The sequence below is a fragment of the Lithobates pipiens genome, unplaced genomic scaffold, assembly GCF_037356315.1.
Source record: "Lithobates pipiens isolate NorthernLeopardFrog02 unplaced genomic scaffold, aLitPip1_a1.2 Scaffold_11, whole genome shotgun sequence".
NCBI lineage: Eukaryota > Metazoa > Chordata > Amphibia > Anura > Ranidae > Lithobates > Lithobates pipiens.
In genome coordinates this window covers 8032752-8054016 of record NW_027507696.1, presented here as the reverse complement: position 1 = coordinate 8054016, position 21265 = coordinate 8032752, and positions in this window count along the sequence as shown.

Sequence of the window (21265 nt, the reverse complement as noted above, 5' to 3'; positions counted from 1 at the left end):
CAGTCAGAGCCATGAATTTGCTGGTTGGAAGCTGAAAAATGGGAACTATGCGTGTAGAGTGAAAACCAGTTTTGCTTGTGACTGCTGGTGATTGTTGTGTTTGCCTTTTTAGGTTCTTTTTGAGGTCTTTCCTTGCAGATTTTTAACACCTTTTCTGTCACATTTTAAACAGCCTTTTTTTCTTTTCTTCCTTCAGACTACTAATTAGGAGAATGGTTAATTGGTCACAGGTGCTTCAGGAACGATATTACTTTCTGTAGCGCACATCTGAATTTGCCAGATGTGTTGGTTGGAAGCTAAAGAGTAGGAACTTTGAGGAGTCATCAGTCGATTCCCAGCACCCGGATGAGAAAGTCGACGTATACATCATCAAATTTCAATACAGGTTAGTTACATATATTCCCTCTACTGCACTGCTCTTTTTTTCCTTTGTCTAATATTTTCGGCACCTCTTGAAGCACTTTGTGATCTGTGACTGTTAGCCCTTGTACACACGGTCGGAGATTCCGACAACCAAATCCGTCGGAGTAATTCCGACGGATTAATTCCGGAAGAGGTCCGGAAGTGATGTTGCATACACACGGTCGGACTAATCCGTTGGATTTTGTCCGACGGATTTTGTCCGAAACTGTTGCATACACACGGTCGGACAAAGTTGTCAGAAAATCCGATTGTGATGACGTTATTTCGTTACGACGGGACTACGTTCACGCTAGTAGCCAATAGCTTTGGTCTAGGAATTTGATCTGAGCATGCGTGGCACTTTGTCCGTCGGAGTAGGCTACACGTGATCGGAGTATGTCCGATCGGAGCATTTTGTCGGAAAATTTTACCGGCAAGTTGGAAAAGTTGGTCCGTCTGATATTTTGACAGAAACAGTCCGATGTAGACCACACACAGTCGGAATATCCGACAAAACGGTCCGATAGGACAGATTCTGTCTGAATCTCCGACCGTGTGTACAAGGGCTAATATATATTTTAAAATTCTTTTTCGACAATCCCTACATCTACCAGGCCTAATATGGCCATCTGGGGATCTCTCCCTCCAGTTTGGTATTCACTATACTTGTTGCATATACTGACTGCTGGGATTCCATATTGAAGGTACTAATTTATGACCATACAGTCAGATTGAAATACATAACACATTGGATATAACAGTTGGGATCGGTTTGGAATCCTACATCACCCCACTTTAACACTAATATATTTTTTTCTCACTCAACAGTCACCTTTATTATTTTTATTAACCAATTTACATTAGGGAGAATCTTTTTATTTTGCTAATTTATACACATTACGAGTTTTTTTGTTATACCCACCTTTTCCTTGTCATTATACTGATCCTGGTTCTGGTGTTTGAAATTCTCACCAGGGCCACTTTTTCTTCTCCCTTTGATTCTTTTTCGCATACTCATACTCACATCTTTCACCTTGGACTTCAATATTCTCTTTTTTTTTTTATTCTCTCAATTTTTGTTCACATATCATTCCTTGACCAGACACCAAGTTCATTTTATTTTTATTTAAATTCATTTTTCAATGACACTAGATTATGCTAGGCACATTCGTTATCTTACTATATTACAATGTGTGGCACCCTATGGTACCAATTAATACATCACATTTTTTACACCTATAGAATTTTCATATAAATTCATTATTATTATATTCTTCATATTTTTCTTATTATTTCAAACATCACGACTTCCTTTTTTTTAACCTACAATGTAAGCTTCTGATAAATTACAAAATAATTACTGGGACCTTTGCTACAGGTACTTGGGATCCTTATTTTCCACTCTCCTTTGGCTGCCTATAATGTGGCTTCTTGTTAGCCACGTGTGAGTGGATCTCTCTTCTTGGAGCGTGTACCACATGAGGGCAGGGGATTGCTGACTGATTTTTAAGGGAACTCCAGACAGGAGATTTTCTGTGTGTACCCTTCATTGGTAAATATGTTGTCTTTGTAATTTGCCCTTGTGTGTATGAGGGATCTTGCATTATCAAAGTTTACATTGTTGATATATAAATAATGATTGTACATATGCCTTTTGACAGCAAATTAATTCCCTGAGGAAGACTTTGACCATGCATGTTGAAACGCATTGGGAGTTTGCATTTTAAACACTGTAAAATACTGTTGCATGATTGTAATACTGTAAAATTGAATACTCATACATATATGTGACCGGAGATCATATTTTAAGTATTTATGTGTCTCCACAACTTGTTGTTACAATTTCTGATAAAATCTTTTTAAACAAATTTTATGTTTTGATCTCTGCTGCGTAAAAACCCCACTGGGGGAGACTTTCAGGGGCGTTCGGGGGGCGGCAGCAATATATATCACTCATATTCTTGTGTTTTTTCTATGATACACAACTTTGATGTTTTTTTTTTTATTGTGGAGCAAACAACAAATAGGACAAAATAACAGAAAAAGACAATGTGCATAACTATGCACCCCCCTGAAGTCAATACTTTGTAGAGCCACCTTTTGCGGCTATCACAGCTCCAAGTCACTTTGCATAAGTCTCTATGAACTTGCCACATCTTAGCACTGGGGTTTTTGGCCATTCCTCCTCACAAAACTGCTCCAGCTCCTTCAAGTTGGATGGTTTGCGCTCGTGAACAGCAATCTTTAAGTCTGACCACAGATTTTCTATTGGATTGAGGTCTGGGCTTTGACTAGGCCATTCCAACACATTTACATGTTTCCCCTTAAACCCCTGAAGTGTTACTTTAGCAGTGTGTTTGGGGGTCATTGTCCTGCTGGAAGGTGAACCTCTGCCCTAGCATCAAATCACACACAGAGTGGTACAGGTTTTGCTCAAGAATATCCCTGTATTTAGCACCATCCATCTTTCCTTCAACTCTGACAAGTTTCCCAATCCCAAACTGCTGAAAAACCTCCCCACAGCATGATGCTGCCACCACCATGTTTCACAGTGAGGATGGTGTTCTTTGGGTGATGTGATGTGTTGGGTTTGTGTCAGACATAGCGTTTTCTTTGATGGCCAAAAAGTTCAATTTTAGTCTCATGCGACCAGAGCACCTTCCTCCATACATTTTGGGAGTTTCCCACATGCCTTTTCGCAAACTCAAAACGTGACATTTTGTTTTTTGCTGAAAGTAAAAGCTTTCCCACATGGTTGGATCTTGGCCCTGAATTATCTACTTATCTCTCTATACCTTTCTGGTAACAACCTTTCTTTTACCCTATATTATACCAAATCTCCTCCAACCCTAAACTTTGAAATTACAATTTTTACTATGCATCTAATCCAGTTATTAAACGTTATAAATGTTTATCTTTAGCTAAAATGTGTTAAACTAATATATCCCAAATTACATGACTATTATTATAGTATTCACCTCCTGTTAATATGCTGAGAAGCCTCATTTCACACTTTTATACATTCTACTTAAAGAGGGATTCCACCAAAAAAAAAAAATATTAAAAGCCAGCAGCTATAAATACTACAGCTGCTGACTTTTAATAAATGGACACTCACCTGTCCCGGGTTCCAGCGATGCCGGCAGCCGAGGCCGATCGATCGCTCGGCTCTCGGCTGCTGTAGTCACCATTCTAGGTGAGGGAATCAGGAAGTGAAGCGAATCGGCTTCACTTCCCGGTTCCCTACTGCGCATGCGCGAGCCGCGCCGCGCAATAGGAAATCTCCGCGATGTCACTGGGACCCGTGTGTGTCCCAGCAGACAGCGCGGCAGGGCAGGAAATGGCGTAGACTCCCACGGGAGTCTATGCCCGGAAGTGGGTGAAAATACCTGTCTTTGACAGGTATCTCCACCCCCCTCCCCCCTGAAAGGTGTCAATTGTGACACCGGAGGGGGGGGGGATCCGATCAGCGGAGGTTCCACTTTAGGGTGGAATCCCGCTTTAACTATAAATCTATTGTATCACTCTTTTTATTGCATTATATTCAATAAAATATTTGAAAAGAAAGTAAAAGCTTTCTTCTGGCCACTCTGCCATAAAGCACAACTCTATGGAGCGTACGGCTGATTGTCCTCCTATGTACAGATACTCCACTCTCTGCTGTGGAACTCTTCAGCTCCTCCAGGGTTACCTTAGGTCTCTGTGCTTCCTCTCTGATGAATGCCCTTCTTGCCTGGTCCGTGAGTTTTGGTGTGTGGCCGTCTCTTGGCAGGTTTGCTGTTGTGCCATGTTCTTTCCATTTGGTTATGATAGATTTGATGGTGCTCCTAGGGATCATCAAAGATTTGGATATTTTTTATAACCTAACCCCGACTTTTACTTCTCAACAACATTGTGCCTTACTTGTTTGTAGTTCCTTGGTCTTCATGGCAGTGTTTGGTTAGTGGTGCCTCTTGCTTAGGTGTTGCAGCCTCTGGAACCTTTCAAAAAGGTGTGTCTATGTAATGACAGATCATGTGACACTTAGATCGCACACAGGTGGACATCATTTCACTAATTATGTGACTTCTGAAGGTAATTGGTTACATCAGAGTTTTTTATGGGCTTCATAACAAAGGGGGTGAATACATATGCACATGGCAATTATCAGTTTTTTATTTATGAAAAATAGTTTTATGTATATAGTTTTCTAGTTTTCAACACGGTCCGATCGGACATTTTCCATCGGAATGTCCGACCGCGTGTACAAGGGCTTAGGTGAACATTGAAGCCAAACAACACATTTGAATAGAATTACAGTTCTAGCAGAACCACTGCCGCAAAGAGGTAAGAATTTCACAGGCAAGAAAATGCAGGCTGAACTGTGACAGTATCCTAGAAATTGTTTGACTATAATTTTTATTTCTTTTTTTTTTCCAGCTTTGCAACTTCTTAAGGCAGAAGGTATGTGCGCGGTATCACTTCTATCACAAATTCAAAACCTCATTTAATGATCATGTAATGAGTCATGTAAATCTTTTTTTATGTCCCTGAAGTCAACCATGTAACTATCAAGGATTACAGGTTTAGTAGAGAGCTTTTGCGTTTCCCCCCTCACCGTGACATGTCTGCTTATACCTAGTCTCTGTCCCCCTAGGCAACACGTATGAAATAGCTGTATAGAGTTTGGAATAAATGGCTTTATAATCTTAGCCTATCTAATATAAACCAGCCATTCTGGATACACAGTTAGCTCCGGGGTCGTAAAGAAATAATTTTCATGTATACTAAAATCCTATCCTATCCTAAAATGAACACTACACCTCTTATTTTTTAGATTGTGTTGTAATCAAACGTGAATATGCCTTCTGTTTTAAGCTGACATCACACTTTTGTGTGCATTTGATCCCACCTCACCATAACTTACCGTATTTATCGGCGTATAACACGCACCCCAAGTTTAGGAGGGCATTTTAAGGAAAAAAGTTTTAGGAGGGAAGTTTAAAGCGGAGCTCCACCCTAAAGTGGAGCTTCCGCTCATTGGAACCTTCCCACCCTCCGGCACCACAATTGGCACCTTTCAGGGGGGAGGGGGGTGCAGGTACCTGTACAGTACAGGTATTCTGCACCCACTTCCGGCATAGATATCTGCGGAAAGGGGCGTAGATTCTGCAGAATCTACGCCCCTTTCCAAAGGTCCCCCTGCTGCCTGCTGGGAAACACACAGATCCCAGAGACAGCGGGGACCATCCTTATTGCGCAGCACGACTCGCGCATGCACAGTAGGGAACTGAGGCCGCAAGGCTCCACTTCCTGATTCCCATACCCAAGATGGCGGCGGCAGCACCCGAGAGACGATTGAGAGATCGGCTTCGGGTGCCGACATCGCGGGCGCGCTGGGCGGGTAAGTGTCATTATTTTTAAAGTCAGCAGCTGCAGTATTTGTAGCTGCTGGCTTTTAAAAAAAAAAAACGGCGGACTCCCGCTTTAATGAAAAAATGCCCATCAATGCAGCCTTATCAGTGTGCATCTGCAGCCTTGTCCATCATTGCAGAATGATCAGTGTCATTTGCAGCTTGCCCAGCATCATTTGCACCTTGCCCAGCGCGGTTTACAGCCTTGCCCAGTGTCATTTTCAGCTTGCCAGTGTCATTTTCAGTCTTGCCCACGTTTAAATTTCCCCTCTGCCGAGACAGACCGAGCGAGCGCCGCTGAAAAAATACCGAGCGCCGCCGAAAAAGACCGTGCTGACTGTACTGTGAACTCGGCTCGGCTCGGCTCGCAGTCCCGCCCAGACTGGGCGGACTGCGAGCGGAGCCGAGCCGAGTACACAGTACAGTCGGCTCGGTCTTTTTCGGCAGCGCTCGCTCCAGAAACAGCAGGGAGGCGGGACTGCGAGCGAAGCCGAGCAGTCGGCTCGGTCTTTTTGGCGGCACTCTGTATTTTTCGGCGGCGCTCTGTATTTTTTTGTCGGCGCCGCTCGCTATTTTCAGCTCACAGACAGTGGGGATCGGCGTATAACACGCACCCACGACTTTCCCCCGATTTTAAGGGGGAAAAAGTGCGTGTTATACGCGGATAAATACGGTACTTTCTTTTTTTTATCTTGTTAAATGCATAACTTGGCTACAGTAAACAGGTGCTTTTATTACAGTGTGTCTGGAGTTGCTCTTTAATTCCAGAGTTCTGAAATATTCATGAGATTTATTTATACTTTTATTCTGTTTTCCTGCCTTGCATTGCGCATTTCTTATCAACAAACACGCTCAGCATTAACCCTTACCAGTTTAAGATGAACATTTGCCACTTAAAAAAAAAAACACAAGTCACTCGCCGAAATCCTGGGGCCCGGTTTATGAATATTTCATGTCCTCTGGCACAGTTAGAGGCGAGGGAGGTACCAATCCTGTAATTGGAGCTGGGTGTAATGGTAGAGGTGTAATTATTGTAGGATTAGCGTGTTTGTGCGGCATTGTAATTACTTGTAGGAGGAGGTGACTCAGGTGCTTGTTAGAGATAGTAGGAGATGAGATAATAAATACATCTAACGTGTCATTAAACAAACTGCGTGTATAAGATAGAACATACAAACTTAAAAAGGAAGAGAAAAAAACAATCATATATTTCTGTGACGGTTTCCATTTATCTAGGTCATGGTATAGTTAGTGTTATATAAATAGTTACCGTATTTGCCGGCGTATAAGACGACCCCCTATTTTTCCAGTGAAAACGTAGGTTTTGGGCTATACTCGCCGTATAAGACTACCCCCTTCTGAGGCAACACCATTAAAAAAAAAAACATCAGACTTAACATCAGATTTGATTTAAACACAGTAATTTTAATGAACCATCAGAAACAGGTACAGTATACAGTATATGATGCTTTGTTAGTGGGTACAGTATACCGTATACGATGGTACAGTATGATGGTACAGTATGCTTTGTTAGTATGGTAGGTACAGTATGATGGTTTGTTACTGCAAACTTGTTGTCACTTCCTCACTGGTTAACAAATTACTGTACAGTATACCGGTATACCGGTATTTTGTTTGTATATTTTGTCCGGTTACAGATTACAGTGTGCATACAGTGTGCACCACTGAGCCAATCACGGCAGGCAATGCATTTTACTACTCTGTTGATGGATGCAAAGCCTGCTCGGATTGGCAGAGGCTGTGACATCATCAGCCCGCGCCGCTCTGACTCTTGTATCCTGCTCGGATTGGCAGAGGCTGTTAGTCCAATCCGAGCGGGCTTAACAGGGTCTGCATTCATCAACAGTGCATCGCCCGCCAAGATTGGCTGAGACGCACACTGTATGCACACAAGATCACCCGGCGGCCTCTCCACCCAGTACGGAGCACCGTACAATCACGATCGTCCGGCGGCCTGTTATCCAGCTTACTGAGGGCTTTACCAGGTACTCTTCCTCTTCACTTGGCGTATAAAACGACCCCTGGTTTTTGGCGGCGGAATTCGGGTGTAAAAGGTCGTCTTATACGCCGGCAAATACGGTAGTCACATTCAACTGGATTTCTTCTGAAAATGTCTTCAGCATTGCAGAATACTGTAAAATCAGCAGAATGTGACTTACTAATCCATATATGTAAATAGTAACTATATCATGATAAGTGTAGCGCTCTACCCCCTTGGGGGCTGCTGATTTTGTTGATTTACCTTATGCCAGTTGCTTCGGTTTTGTTCCTCCCATGCAATTCCATAACACAGCCCTTCACACTCTGAACTTTTCAAGTTGCTTTATTTGGGAATACATTTACAGGGCGGTCTAATGAAGCATTTGAGATGCCCTGTTAATTCCCAACTTTGAAATGAAGGGGAATATTAAATCATAGCCGTAGCTTTGTGGATTAGATTTCCCTGTCAGCGATCCTTCTCCGATTTCTCTCTTTCTTTAGCGCACTCTCACTATGGGCAGATGAGCATCACTCTGAATAATGCTGAGGATGTTGAAACTCAAAGTCCTAGGCCTTACCACCAGGGCAGGACTTAGGGTGGTGGGGGCCCCTGGGCTTGAGTCACTTTCGGGCCCTACCTTCTATACAATACTGTATTTATCGACGTATATCAAGCGTCGTCTTATAACACGCACACCAAGTTTAGGAGGGAATTTTAAGGGAAAAAACTTTTAGCAATGAAGTTTAAGGAAAAAACTTACATTTAAATGCCCATTAATGCAGCCTTATCAGTGTCATTTGCAGCCTTGTCAGTGTAGCCTTGTCATTTGCAGCCTTGCCCCAGTGTCATTTGCAGCCTTGTCATTCGCAGCCTTGTCATTGCAGTCTTGAAGTTTAAAAGTAGCGCCGCCGAGATACAGAGTCTTGCGTATCTCTTGGGTCCTCTTGGCGGCTCTCGGGTCCTCTCGCAGTCCCGAGAGTAGCCAAGTGTACTTGGCTCAGCTCACAGTCATGCCCAGTCCCTGTGTTATGTCCATCATAGGGCGGGACTGGGTGTGACTGTGAGCGTAGCCGAGCACACTCGGCTATGTATCTCAGCGGGCCTCGCCGGGGCCCCCTATTGGGCGGGGCCCATGGGCTTGAGCCCAGTCAAGCCCAATGGTAAGTCCAGCCCTGCTCGCCACGTATTTCTGTGACTTGCAGTGTCCAACCTCCTTCACTAACCCTGAGAAGTTCTTGATACTGTGGTCCTTGGATACACAGCATGAGGTTTCTGGATAGTTCCACTGGGTTTGCACTCCCTTTGCACTCTCCCAACAACAGTCCATGGTTTACTCACAGAAGGTTGTTTCCCAGTCTTCTTCTTCCTCTTAGTTCCTACTTCCTCCTCCCAAGCAATCCAGTACATCCCCGCCTGGGACGTCCCGGTATTGCTCCAGCGTTACATGATGACTCCTGCTCCAGGGGACCCGACTTCAGCCTCCCTGAAATCACCTCCAGCTATCCGGCTCTGGGATCTCTGAACTCCCAGGCCTTCAAGTCTCCTCCCGGAGGCTTCGGGGTCTCTGAACCCCCGGGCCTACTGTCCCGAACCTCTGGACCTCGAACTCCCTTCCTTGAACTCCATGTCCAGGACATGTGACCCCCCCCCCTTTTATGGGAGACCTTCTTCTGTGACCACAAAAATTAGCCATTGGTCAATTCTCTCACATGGGGTTTCCTGCCACTCAGGTCTCAGCCCATCCTCTCTGTCCAGCACAACCACCGTCCAGCAGAGGAGGCATTCCTGAGCTCAAGTGCAGGCGGTCCCACCCCCTTCTACACACTCTCAACCCCAAATCCACAACCAGGCCCAGCAAAAAGACATGGCCCCGGCCAAATGTACCTATCTCTACACCCTACACTATCAAAAACACCACTAAGCCCCTACAAAAAAGGTAGGGGGTGCTACATAAGGAAAAACATATATCCTGGCAATCAGGGCCATCTTAAAGATTGATTGGACCCTGGGCAAAAATTTTCTTGGGGGCCCCCCCATGCAATTTCACTCTCCACCTACTCTGAGACATACAATAAATATAAGCTAGACTTAAAATCAGTTTACTGTATCAGATCAGGCAGCAATTGTGATTGGTTGCCAGCTGTTACAGCATATCACTACTGCTTACTGACTGGTTGCTAGAGGTTACAGCACACATTACGGCTCACTGATTAGTTGCTAGAGGTTACAGCAAATTATTTCTAGTTGTTAATTGGTTGCTAGAAATTACTGTTTCTAGAACTGTTTTGTTTGGTTGTGTATGTATACCAAAACTATCTCGCTGTCTGTGTAAAAGTGAAAAGATTCTATTTTAAAATATATTTCATGTTTTATAAGCTCGGCAATTTAAATAACTAAAATCATAAGATGGCTGCACAAAGTTCAAGCCTCGGAATGGCTTGTTCTGGTTTTGTGGTCAGCTTGGCCTAACCGAAGACAAAACTCACACTTTGTCTCTTGGATCTATAACTTTAAGGCAGGCTACAACAGCTACAGTATTGTTTCAATGGAGGCTTCAGAGAAAACATGGATGTCTCTCCTGGTGGCATTCGTTAGGGATGCATAAATGTAGGAGCTCAATATTTGAAGCAATTCTAGTGCTTTCAGGGACTCTTTTCATGATTTAGTTTTTGTTGTTTCTCCCTCGGTAATGGGATGTCTCAATATGTGTTTTCAGAAGTAAACTGTCAAAGCCGTATCTTACCCTGCATGGTAAAGTGTGCTATGAAACCTATAGGATTGTAGATGCTGTTCACAGCAGACAAAACTCCTCGCTTGAAGGGCTTTTCACAATTTGATACTTGAAATGTGAACACACGATCGAATTGTCCGGCGTACTTAGTCCGGCAAACAATCTGGCGGATAGTCCGGCGGACTTTCTACCGAACGGACTTGGCCACACACGGACACACAGAAAGTCCGGCGTTTGCTAGCGCGATGACGTACAGCACGTACGACGGGACTAGAAAAAGGAAGTTCAATAGCCAGTAGGCAATAGCTTCCTTCTCGTACTTGCTTCTGAGCATGCGTCATTCTTAGTCCGCCGGACTAGCATACTGACGAACGTATTGTCCGCTGAAAACCAAGTCCGGCGGAAAGATTGGACTGCAAAAATACTTTCTAAGTCCGCCGGACTTTACGCTGAGAAAGTCCGCTGAAGTCCACACACGATCGAATTGTCCGGTGAAATGCATTTCGGCGGACTAAGTACGCCGGACAATTTGATCGCGTGTACGCGGCATTAGGCTACGGTGCCTAGGGGAAAGATCCATTTCTACCCCGAATCTCTTTGCACTAACAGCATGTTTGTCAGAGGGAAAGGCTTTCCTTACCTTGTCACTGTTAAGAGAAAATTTTGTGAAGCCTGAGGTTGCAAGTGGCAAGCATATCCTAAGTTCTCCTGAGAGAATCAATCAGTTCTTCTGTAGGCAGAGATTTCAGCTCATCTACATAGAAATTATTTTCCACAAATTCACATTTATCAAATCTGAATTCTTTTTCACCTTCTTGAGCTATTATTCTCAGCCCATAAATTGTTACAGCAGGAGAAGAGCTTTTATCAAAGACATGTACTTTCAGTTGGTAGGGAGGAAGGGGAACAGCACTTCTAAGTGCAATACTTTAACCACTTCAGCCCTGGAAGAATTTACCCCCTTCCTGACCAGAGCACTTTTTGCGATTCGGCACTGCGTGGCTTTAACTGACAATTGCGCGGTCATGCGATGTGGCTCCCCAAAAAAATTTACATTATTTTTTCCCCCACAAATATAGCTTTCTTTTGGTGGTATTTGATCACCTCTGCGGCTTTTATTTTTTGCGCAATAAACAAAAAAAAAGCGACAATTTTGAAAAAAACACACTATTTTTTACATTTTGCTATAATAAATATCCCCCAAAAATATTTAAAAAAAACATTTCCTCAGTTTAGGCTGATACGTATTCTTCTACATATTTTTGGTAAAAAAAAAATGCAATAAGCGTTTATTGATTTGTTTGCGCAAAAGTTATAGCATTTACAAAATAGGGGATAGTTTTATGGCATTTTTATTCATTTTATTAATTATTTTTTTTTTTTTTTAGTAATGGCGGTGATCAGCAATATATCATGTCTACGACATTATTGCGGACATTTTTGGAACCATTGTCATTTATACAGTAATCAGTGCTATACAAATGCACCGATTCCTGTGTAAATGACACTGGCAGTGAAGGGGTTACCACTAGGGGGCAGTGTAGGGGTTAAGTGTGTCCTGGGGCGTGACTACATGTGACACGTCACTGATCTCTGCTCCCGATGACAGGGACCATGCAGCCACCATTGCCAGGAATGCACCCACCATTGCTAGGAATTCACTCACCATTCCCAGACCCACAATTGCCAGGAACGCAGCGCCCACCATTGCCAGGAATGCAGCGGCCACCATTGCTAGGAATGCAGCGCCCACCATTGCCAGGAATGCACTCGCCATTGCCAGGAATGCAGCCCCACCATTGCCAGGAATGCAGCACCACCATTGCCAGGAATATAGCCCCACCGTTGCCAGGAATGTGCCCACCATTGCTAGGAATTCACTCACCATTGCCAGGAATGCACCCACCATTGCCAGGAATGCAGCCCAACCATTGCCAGGAATGCATCCACCATTGCCAGGAATGCAGCCCCACCATTGCCAGGAATGCACCCACCATTGCCAGGAATGCAGCCCCACCATTGCCAGGAATGCAGCCCCACCATTGCCAGGAATGCAACCCCACCATTGCCAGGAATGCAGCCCCACCATTGCCAGGAATGCACCCACCACTGCCAGGAATGCAGCCCCACCATTGCCAGGAATGCACTCACCATTGCCAGGAATGCACCCACCATTACCAGGAATGCAGCCCCACCATTGCCAGGAATGCACTCACCATTGCCAGGAATGCACCCACCATTGCCAGGAATGCAGCCCCACCATTGCCAGGAATGCACCCACCATTGCTAGGAATTCACTCACCATTGCCAGGAATGCAGCCCCACAATTGCAATTGCCAGGAATGCAGCCACCATTACCATCAGTGCAGCCATGGAGGGCAGGACGAGCGCCAAAGACATCCTACAGGAGAATTTCCTGTTTACACAACGGCCTCTTTAAGAGAAAGTCCCGCCTCCTATGATGAACAGAACAGTCGTCCAATGGCAGAGATGGGACTTCCTATTACAGCTGCCGTGTAAACAGGAAATTCTCCTCCTGTGTGCACGGCACTCGTCTCGCCTCCTCCCTCCGAGGCAGGCGAACGTTATATCTTTTGTGGCCCCGGCGTTGGGAGATTGGCGGGGGCCACAAAAGATGTATATGTTTAGATAACCAGATGGGCCGTTCAAAACCGGACCGCGGGCCGCAATTGGCCCGTGGGCCGGACTTTGGACATGCCTGCACAAGACAAAAAAAGACAAAAAAAATCAGACTTTAGGTATACTTTAACTATAAATTCTAAACTGATCCAGAAATAGAACTGAACATTTACTGAGTGCTATTTCAGTGGTTTATGACCTTGAAAATAATTTGTGTATCAGAGACTGTCAACAAAAACCTAAAATAGATTGTGCCCCTATATTGGATCGTTCTTGTGAGGGCCAGGAATTGTGGTGCTTTCTTGAATTGGCATCCTCCTCAGACACAGTGGGGTGAGATCAGTAATAGACTTTTCTTAAACATGGTTCATCAATTTTCTTAACTGTCCCGGGTCTGAGATTTATACTCACCTAAAAGCGCATTGTCTAATTAGCCAATTGATTAATAGGTCGGTGTTTCATTTTACTTGCCTTGTCGGATATTAGCGACTTAAAATAAATCCACCGCTAAAGCAGCCTGCTTGGTTTTGTATAATTAACTAACAGGTATCTCATTAGCTTTGACTTTCCTGAGTATCAGAAAAGTGCATACTTAACACCTTAGGAGTCACCTCGGGATGATATAGGGAGCCGGAAACCTCCGATTACGGTTGCTGGTGCTCAGTCCTTGAAAAGTGATAAGTCAGGGGTGTCAAACCTGCGGCTTAAGATGGCTATGAAGGCGGCCTAACGCAAAATCGTAAACCTAATTAAGATCTTTTCTTGTAAAAATGCATTGACATTTAGCAAACGCAAGTGGCTGAAGAAAAAATTTGACTGTGTCTCTTTACTGGACTTTTATAAGTTTTATTTTCTCAAAGAAAAATCTCCCACTCTTCACAATCACACCCTATTGATGTCGCCAGCTTTCGGCAGTACTAATATTTTGTGAGCAACTATTGTCAAGGACTAAGCACAAGAAGAACAAAATTGGAACCAAAACATCTAAAGCCGCGTACACACGGGCGGATTGTATGGCCTACTTAGTCCGTCATACAATCCGACGGACAGTCCGTCATACTTTCGAATGAACTGACTTGACCACACACGGATGCACAAACAGTCCGTCGAAAGCTTGCGCGATAACGTGTACAGCACGTACGACGGGACTAGAAATAGGAAGTCCAATACACAGCAATGCACCCTTCCGCCGTGTAAATCCTTTCTGAGCATGCGCCATTCTTAGTCCGTCGAACTAGCATACTGACGAGCGGATTGTCCGCTGAAACCAAAGTACGACGGACAGAATTTCGAAAAATCCGAAATACTTAGTACGCCAGACTGCACGCTGAAAAAGTCCGCTGAAGCCCACACACGAGCGGACTGTCCGCTGAAATGTGTTTCGACGGACTAAGTAGGCCATACAGTCCGCCCGTGTGTACGCGGCATAATGAGTACCTTGAGAATTCATTGAGAATTGCAGCTACATCTATCAAACCACATATTGATGCATTAGTTTAATAAAAACAGTGTCAAATATAACACTCATTTTATGTTGCCTTCTATTACTTGACTTGTATAGGCTTTCGTAGCTGGTTCTAACAGCCCAGGGAGACTGCGAGGGATGCCACTTTCCATGTAGAAGACTTGCTGTAATTTGACTTTAAGCTCTGTCGTATGCACTTCTGGGAAAGGCGGTGAAACCACAGTTCTGTTATACCCTGTACACACGGTCCGACATTCCGACGATAATATATACATGCACCACTCATGTGAAGGCTGCTTGCAATTTCCCAGGGCTGCAATTTGATGGTGACAACAGTGGATCATGCCTGCATAACGTGTGTTGAAACTTCCTAGTGTTGTCTCCCTAGGAAGTCTAGGTAACAGAGTGACAACCCAAGAACTCAATAGTAGATCGGGACAGAGCATTGTCACCCTGTAACAGAAAGTCCAATCAGGGACCTTCATGAAAGGATCATCAGTTAATATTTTAATGTAAACTGCAGATTTAAAGTGGTTGTAAACCCTTACAACACACTTTGACCTACAGGTAAGTCTAGATTAAGGCTTACCTGTAGGTCCAAGAAATATCTCCTAAACCTATACGGTTTAGGAGATATTTGCCGAAAGACAGGCACCGCTGTCTACGGCGCATGCACCGTAGACAGCGCCGCGCAGGCGCACTGAGCGCGCTGCGGTCAACGGCGATATTCCGCGAGTGGCGGCTCCCGTGCGCGGGAGTGACGTCATTGCGGCTGCGCTAAATGACAGCGGCGGAGCGGCGAGACCCACCGAGATGATGGACGCTCAGAACTGCAGTGGATAGCGGTGACTTCGCTGGCTCCTGTGTCAGGTAAGTGACACATAATGGGCTGCGTGCATAAAGAAGCTCCGCAATACCTTATGGAGAAAATAAATCATTACACACCAAACCGCAGTCTTCGATCAGCTAACAAAAACCTCCTCCTCGTGCCCAAAGCCCGGTATAAATCCAAGGGGGATCGGAGATTCGCTGTCCAAGGGCCCCGGCTGTGGAATGCTCTACTAATCAACATCCGCCTGGAAGAAAATCACCTGACTTTTAGGAAAAAACTTAAGACCTTCCTCTTTTAGCTGATGCTCAAAGCTCGCCACAGCGCCTAGAGGCGATTCAGTTCGCATTGTGCGCTATATAAGTATTTCATTCACTCATTCATTCCTCCTACACACCATGTGACCTCACATACAGTCTAAACCTGGCCGTTACTGCAGTCTTATCAGCTGAAGCTGATAAGTCTGACAAAGGGAAACATTAGACATCGGCACAAGTAAATACTATGAAATAAACAAGTAAGCTATGAACAGGGAACCAGGGTTGCCATAGAAACATTGGATTGAGAAGGAGGTTAACAGTACAGGAAGTGCTCAATGTAAGGGCGGAAATACACTCCACTGTGGACTCAGAAAACAATACTTAAGATGGCGCTGCCTAACCCCTGGAAACAAGTTTTTTAAAGTTTCTTTAAACAGTAAGTAATATGAGATTTGGGCTGGATTACAGTGGCTATAGTCTGATAATTACTTATTATAATGGACTAAAAAGAAGCATCAGAGTGGGAGAGTTTACTTCCTCTTTAAATGAGAGAGTGTAATTCCATCTGTTTTATTGCAGTTTCTTTTATTGTTAACAATTTCATATATTTGCACAAATTAATCCACATAGAATTCCACTCCTGAGTGGAAAACTGTGAACCTAATTCGGATTCCCATTTAGTCATATAAAGTCTTTTATCTGTGAGTGCGGGTGTGTTGAGGTCATTATATAGTGTTAAATTAAGAAAGACCCTTTGCCCTAGGGCAGTGATGCCGAATCTTGGCACCCCAGATGTTTTGGAACTACATTTCCCATGATGCTCAACTACACTGCAGCGTGCCTGAGCATCATGGGAAATGTAGTTCCAAAACATCTGGGGTGCCAAGATTCGGCATCACTGCCCTAGGGTTTTTAATAACATATGTGCTAATATATAGTTAACAGGGGGATTTAAAGGTTTGGGATAGTGGGCGTTATAGAAAGCTAGTATTTGTGAGTAGTTCTGTTGTTCTTAGATAGAAGCTGCTTTAATTTCCTGAACTTAATTTTTTATGAATAAGCTTTTTCTTGCACTGGGGATCGTATTAGGTGCTGTGGTAGATTATAATGCATGACACATACTATATGCATCATTATAGGGGCAATGCACAGGTTTACTCTATAGTACTGCTAATTATTCAGTGTATGTTATATACAGTATGTGTTACCATGTTCTTGTTAAATGCAATTTTTGCAGCTATGAGTAATTTTTCTGCAGGAGTAATTAGCAGTTTAACTAAAGCAGGACAACAAAAGCAGAAAGAAAAGATCACAAAGAACTCTGCTTTACTCTGGATTGACCACAAACCACCACTTTGGAAGGCACTCTGCAAGGCTGAATCCCATCCCCACCACCCTTTAATACGTCCACATGTCAACTTGCAAGTGAGCGGGGGCTAAAAGCTTACTAAATTGCAACAGTGGGTGTATCATCACATTTATAGGAATGAATAATGCTTTTAACATTTGCTGTCACACAAAATAGGCTTTTGAAGTAGCAGGCTAGATTTATGTCTAAATATTTAAACCAGTCTTTCTCAACCTTTTCAACACAGAGGAACCCTTGAAATAGTTCTCCGGTCTCGGGGAACCCCCTGCTAAAAATTAGAAATCTACAACTTATAATACATTAGTGTGATGGTCAGTGGGAAGAATTACCTCCTTATAGATAGCTAAAAAAATCAATGGTGTGAGTGGGAACTTATCCGAGAGGCAGAAATGGCCCAATGCTGAAGGAACCCCTAGCAACCTTTGGAGGAACCCTGGTTGAGATTCACTGATCTAAACTGACATTCCTATTCTCTGGAAATAAAGCTCTCCTGGGAACACCAAACTGCATTCTAGGATATCATAACTAACAAGAACTTAAAGAGGAAGTAAACCCTGATGAGTTTAATTCCTCTTTCATTCCCTGCAAAGGCAAAGCATAATGGACTACTATGCATCGCATCGCATCGCATAGTAGTCCATTATGTGTCACTTACCTGACACAGGAGCCAGCGAAGTCACCGCTATCCCCTGTAGTTCCGAGCGTCCATCTTCTTGATGGGTCTCCGTGGGTCTCGTTGCTCAGGCGCTGTGATTTGCCGGAGCAGCGATGACGTCACTCCCGCGCATGCACACGAGAGCCGAGACGCACGACGATGCCCCGCTCAGTGTGCCTGTGCGCCGCTGTCTACGGCGCATGCGCCGTAGATAGCGGTGCCAGTCTTCGGGCAAATATCTCCTAAACCGTATAGGTTTAGGAGATATTTCTTGGACCTACAGGTAAGCCTTAATCTAGGCTTATCTGTAGATCAAATTGGTTTGTAAGGGTTTACAACCACTTTAAAAGTGCACATTGTAAAAACATGAACATTTTGCTAATAAACATACTCCACGTAGGCCACCTGATGAGTGGATCTAATATTCGCTGTGGCATTTGTTTTGTACACCAGACTGCCCTGCCAGATAAAATCCCCCTGGGGCTGCTGATATCATAGTATACCAAGCGACCCCGATAAAGAGTCTGAGAAAAAGCAGCCAGTGTGTTCCATAGTTCCACCCCGGTTCACTTTCTGATAATAGCAATAATAATAGTTAAAGAGGAAGTAAAGGCACTTAAAAAAAAAGAAAAAAAAAAGCAACCCGCAAGGCAAAGGCATAATGAGCTACTATGCATAGCATCTTTTTTTTTTATATATCTTTTATTGTATCCAACAATTAGTGTTAACTGCTATTCGTTTGATTGTGATATTTAGCGCAAACAAATTCATTATTTTTTGTTTTATTTTGGTTTTATTGCGTTGCAGTTTTTTATAGCCATTTTTAATAAAGGATATATTCTATTAATTTAGAGGGTATTTTTAACGAGCCTAGTGGTCCTGTCAATGATGATATTAGTGGCATGTTTATGAGGCGCAGGAACCTGGTAACTACTGAGTTGCATACTAAGTGGGCCTTTTTCGACTAGTAGAATTTTGAACTAAAATTCTTACAAAAATTCTGAGGAAATACGAAAGTAGTTCAAGATTCATTCGATTTTGCAACGAATGGACTTTATCAAATGAAAACCACATATCAATTCTCACATTCAACTGTGGTCATCAACAAAGGTTGATTTGACCCCCATTAATGATTACAAAAGAAAAGGAAAATTTTTACAACATTCTTACAACGAAAAATTTTGAACAAAATTCTGCCAGGGTATACCCAGCTTTAGTCTTACATTTGTTGGTCATGGGGACTGCAGTCTGTTTCCTAATAAGATATCAGTGTCCCAGAGCGATTGTTGAGCCTGAAATTAAAAATTTTTTGGGGATCAAATCCCACAACTCATTAGCTATGTATTATATCATACATTAATAATAATCACTGTTCTCCAACTGGCTGGAGTTTCAAAGACTTTCTGCACAGCTCTGCTCAACTTCTTCCACAATCTGCACGCACTTGAATGGACTCGCTCCACAAAGATCCTCCACGAGGCAACCTGCCATAGACCTACCGACCACCACCAATTCCACCACTACATGTACATTACAAAATGTCAGTACAACAGAGGCACTCTCACTGAGGGGTGATAGGTTGGTTGGAATTAGCTTCAAAGTTCTTAGTAGGAAAGTAAAAGTATATATAGTTACATAGTTAGTAAGGTTGAATAAAGACACCAGTCCATTCAGTTCAACCTGAGTGAGTGTCTACAATTGTCCCTATCCCTGTACATTGCACACTCACATCAGTCCCTACCCTCAAGGATTGCACAATCCAAGGTCCCCATTTGTATACTAGGGCCAATTTGGGACAGAAGCCAATTAACCTACCTGCATGTCTTTGGAGTGTGGGAGGAAACCCACGCAGGCACAGGGAGAACATGCAAACTCAAGGCAGGTAGTGTCGTGGTTGGGATTCAAACCAGTGACCCTTTTTACTGCTAGGTGAGAGTGCTAACCACTACACCACTGTGCCGTCCAGTTTTGGAGAAGTTCACAGAGATAGTTTTTCTGGCTTACTTAGGCAATCTTTTCTTCTTTTAGGCAGGACTTTTAATTGTAGAAGTTTAGCTCAGCTGACAGGTTCACTTTAAGGATCTGTCATTCTAGAGGTTAGAGGCAAAGACTTAAAAAGTCCAATCCGTTATATACAGAGCTTCCCCAACACACGAACCTGAGCAAACTTCAAAAGGCTGCTTTCACAGCACGATGCTGTCAAAGGAGAGAGATAAAAGACCTGTTTATGCTGTTGAATTTGTAATTTTAATAAACAGAGATGGTGGGGAATTTCCTATAATTAATGAAGCTTTCTCAGAGTAAAGCTCTTTGAAGACAGACATCGTTCCTCGACAGCGGTACTGAACCAGAGATGACCCTTTGGGCTTTGATACTCGGGGGCTCTCCAGCGGCAGAGGAGAAAGGCAGAAACATTTTAACTTTGCTCTTGTTTGAAGTGTTTCAACAAAAAATTTTAAAAAATGAATTCTTCTAAGCAGGGTTTTTTTTCTCAGAGAATAGGTGCAGGAACTTGACCACCCCCAGCCCCCCACTTTTCCCCAGACTAGGTATGGCCAAACAGCACTAAGAGTGGGAGGGTCTTAAAGGGGCATTAAATACGAGGCATGTGTTGCACAGAGTGCAGAGTTCAGGAGTGCGCTACATACATGCTGCAGGGTTTAGGAGTGTACAGAGTGCAGAGTTCAGGAGTGTGCTACATACAGGCTGCAGGGTTTAGGAGTATACAGAATGCAGAGTTCAGGAGTGCGCTACATACATGCTGCAGGGTTTAGGAGTGTACAGAGTGCAGAGTTCAGCTACATACAGGCTGCAGGGTTTAGGAGTGTACAGAGTGCAGAGTTCAGCTACATACAGGCTGCAGGGTTTAGGAGTGTACAGAGTGCAGAGTTCAGGAGTGCGCTACATACATGCTGCAGGGTTTAGGAGTATACAGAGTGCAGAGTTCAGGAGTGCGCTACATACATGCTGCAGGGTTTAGGAGTGTACAGAGTGCAGAGTTCAAGAGTGCGCTACATACATGCTGCAGGGTTTAGGAGTGTACAGAGTGCAGAGTTCAGGAGTGTGCTACATACAGGCTGCAGGGTTTAGGAGTGTACAGAGTGCAGAGTTCAGGAATGTGTTATGTACAAACTGCAGTGTCCAAGAGTGTGCTACATACAGAATTCAGGGTCTAGGAGTGCGCAGCACACAGAAGGCAGAGTTCAGGAGTGCATATCTCACTGGCTATTTTAAACCAAAAATGACCCTCCTTTTCCCAACCTCAAATCCCATTGACATCCCAACTAGCACAAGCACCCCATCCCCCATCCCGGTAAAAATCTTCTTTCCCTGCCAGCACCCCCCCCCCCCCATCCCCCTAGCTGTACAGATGACAGATGCCTCCATAAATCCTTTTATTTCTTCTCCCCTCCCAACACAGACCTCAAATACAGCACACCTTATGCAGGACGAGAGATGCTCCCCCTTATGGTCTGTCATCAGACACATCAGAGCTGGCGGGAAGAGATGCTACGAGTC